General features: G+C 40.3%; 1 pseudogene; it reads right to left on the bottom strand.

The window, feature by feature from the left end:
* Nucleotides 1-1,968: 1,968 nt before the first annotated feature.
* LOC124893145 lies at nucleotides 1,969-3,083 on the bottom strand (annotated as a pseudogene).
* Between the last annotated feature and the right edge of the window lie 193 nt (nucleotides 3,084-3,276).

The following is a 3,276-nucleotide window of genomic DNA, read 5'->3' on the forward strand; positions in this document are numbered from 1 at the left end:
TTCTCTCCATTGAACAAGTTCCACCAAAGGTACAAATTGAAAATTCACCAAGACTTGAACTTTTGAAATTAACAACTTGATAAAACTGAACCAATACGTGGCTGCCACGTCACATTTTACTGTTCACACAAAAAATTTTAAGCTCAATTTTTTATCTTCTAGTTTCAATTTGTTGTTTTCTTGGTTTCGTTGTTGATCCAATACTAATTTACAAGCTAGTGATCATTTACTAGATTGTAAATTAGTTTTGAACCCGTTTTTCGTGTTAACTTTCCTTTGTGAGTCTTGATTATTTTGAGTCATTATAATACGTCCTTGTGTTTTCCTTACTCTTTGGAGTCCTTGTCAACGTTGGACTCACCTCTCAACACCACTCGGAGTACAAGCAAACTTGCAACACTTGTGAGATTGAGTGTGAGGGATCCGAGAGTCAATAAATAAAAAGAGAGAGTGCAGATGTTTTTGTACAACTAATGTATTTTCTGTTTTTGTACGTAACTCCTTTGCCATAATGGACACCATTTTGGCCCACCTTGATGCTATTGCCCGAGAAATAGCTAAGGCGAATGCGGGTCTTGACAAATTGGGCTCGGATATATCTACTATACTTGAGAGGTTGGATCGAGTGGAGAGTCGAAGAAACTCTCATGTTTCTACTCCCGAAGCTTTACCTCAAACGATCAACCCTCCAAGACCACAACTAAATGACATAGACATAAGCCAAAACAACAAATGTCCTCGAGCCCGAGACCTAAATGAGTTACTTCCCCCTCAATTCGATCAAGTCAAACAAGAGGGACTTGGAAGCCAATTTTCTCCCATCCTAGATCCACAACCGAAGCTCCCCCTTACCAAATCATTCCTCTCAATAGAAACTTCACTTCACCAAAACCGATATATTCATGTAGAGAAGTATGGTAGAAAGGAACATGAAGGATATGGAGACTACTACAATACTTGTATGATGGTAGGAGACTTGTTTCGGATGAGATTGAAGACAAGGCTCAAGATGGAGAGGAAGCCGAGGTTCAAAATGAAGATGTTGGCTGAGACTTGTTGCTATTGAGCCCTCGGATTCTTCATGATTTTGTGGACTGTTTTTGACTTGTTTTTGTGACTTGTTTGCTGATCGTGTTGAGTAGGTTTCCTTTGACATGACCAATTGAACGAGCTGAAGCCGTGAATTTGTGGAAAAATTCCTCTCAAGATGGAGAGGATGATACGGGAATAATCACGGTTACGGACTTAGGAGAGTGCATGTTGGACCCGAGCCTTGGCATGTGCAATTGAAGTGTAAAAGAGGCCCAAAATGCACCCAAATCAGCCCATAAATTACACTAAATGGGTGCCCATTCTTGAAGGGCCTTTTTGGTCATTTTAACTTCTATTTGTTTTGTATTATATAAGTAACATGTTAGGGATATTTACTTAGTTTTTGATGATATTTGTGAGTCTTGAAAGACCAAAGAACACAAGTCCTCTCTCCTTGAGGCACCAAAACCGAAACTAGGATACCACAATAGGGTGGATTCTTTTTTGTTGTTGCTTGCTTGGAAATATTGATGCTAGAGAGGTGCAATCCGATCTTGTGTCACGTAAGAGATAGGTTTATTGTTGTGTCTAGTGTTAAGGGTCCAAGAGTGTCCATTCTTGGGTTCTTGAGATTATACCTTCATGTGTTCTATCTATCTATCCCTTTACTTTCTTGTAATCGTGTTTAGTGTTTGTGTTGTAATCTTGTGTTCTTGTTGTTATTGTTAAATCCGAATCTTGTGACTTTGTGCTCATCTTGTTCTTCACGTATTGTTGCTGTTTTGGTGTCAAATACACCTTGTTCACCTTTTATTCTTGTTGTATTTGTGAATCCGAGAGAGGTCTCCAATCGGTCCAAGGATCTTAGTTATTCGTGGACTGTTTTGGAGTGTGTTTGTGGACTATCTTTTGACTGATTTCAGGTCTTCCAAGTTTTTATCGTATCACAGCCCCTCTGGCATCTCTTTCCATGATTGCTTCACTCTTTTTATCAATCCAAACATATATTGATGAGGGTATATGTATAATAAATGCACCTCTGGAATCTAATGCTACGGAGAAGGATCATTTAACATTTTCGGAATGAGATGCAAAGGATCGTATGGTGAATGAGGTGCGACTCTATACATCCTTAATAATGAACTTGGACTCAAAGGGAAAGCATGAACCTTTTTTTGGCATTGTAACAACTGACAAGAAAAACCAATATTTGGATCTGCGATGCCCCTTGCTGACTTTACGTACTCAAATGCATCATCAAAACTTTGTCCTTCTCTCCACATAAGATAACGGATAACCAACGAGGTTGACCGAGAGACCCCTTGGTAGCAATGTACAAAAACCCTTCCATGTTGCTCCCTGACATCTTCAAAGTAGTCAAAAACATCATAGAGAATGCTAGTAATATCTTCTGACGGGATATCCTGCAACCACAAAGTCCAATATACGAAATCACACTTGAAATACTCGGGGCATACAAAACCCACACAGTTAAGAACATGAGTAATCCCATTTTGCTTTAGTATATCCTTATCTTTTGCAACTGCATCCCCACCAAGAAAGACATGTTCAGCCACTTTTGAACACTCTTTATCGAAGAAAGCAATCTTTTCTCTTCTCACAAGCCTGGCATTAATCTCTGGATTTTTAAGTATGTTCGACAGATCCAGGTTAAGCCTTTCACTGTTGCTATTCGTATCCCTCCCATTGGGGGTAGAAGGAAGTGGCCACTCTCCAATATCATCAGATCCTGATCTCGGCCACTCATCTAGACTTCTTTGAGCAATTGCCAATGGCTGCAACAGTGGAAGACGCTGCCTAGCCTTAAAACTCTGTTGCGACCGAGGGGCTAAAGGCCTCCGACCATGAGAACTATTACCTCCATTTGATTCCAACCCATCTTGTTCGATATCTGGATTAAGCAGAGGCAGTGAAGTCCTTGAAGACAACCAAGATGCTGACCGACAGCACATTCTCCCACTATTTACAAGTTGGCATGGCTCCTGAGAGCCATCAGCTCCGCCAGCTGAGGCATCTTCCTTTCCCGACATTCCGACCATCAAAACTAGGGGCGAAGTCTAACAGCCAAACTACAGAGGATACAATGATATCTCTGTAGTGAATTTTATATGGATGATCATGCATTAATTGCTTAACGGAATCAGTCTGCAAAATGTGTAAATGGAGATAGTAGCGCGTTAAATGCCTCAATTAGTATCACATTAATTTTTAATCGCCCATCAA

Source organism: Capsicum annuum, unplaced genomic scaffold, assembly GCF_002878395.1.
Source record: "Capsicum annuum cultivar UCD-10X-F1 unplaced genomic scaffold, UCD10Xv1.1 ctg54631, whole genome shotgun sequence".
NCBI lineage: Eukaryota > Viridiplantae > Streptophyta > Magnoliopsida > Solanales > Solanaceae > Capsicum > Capsicum annuum.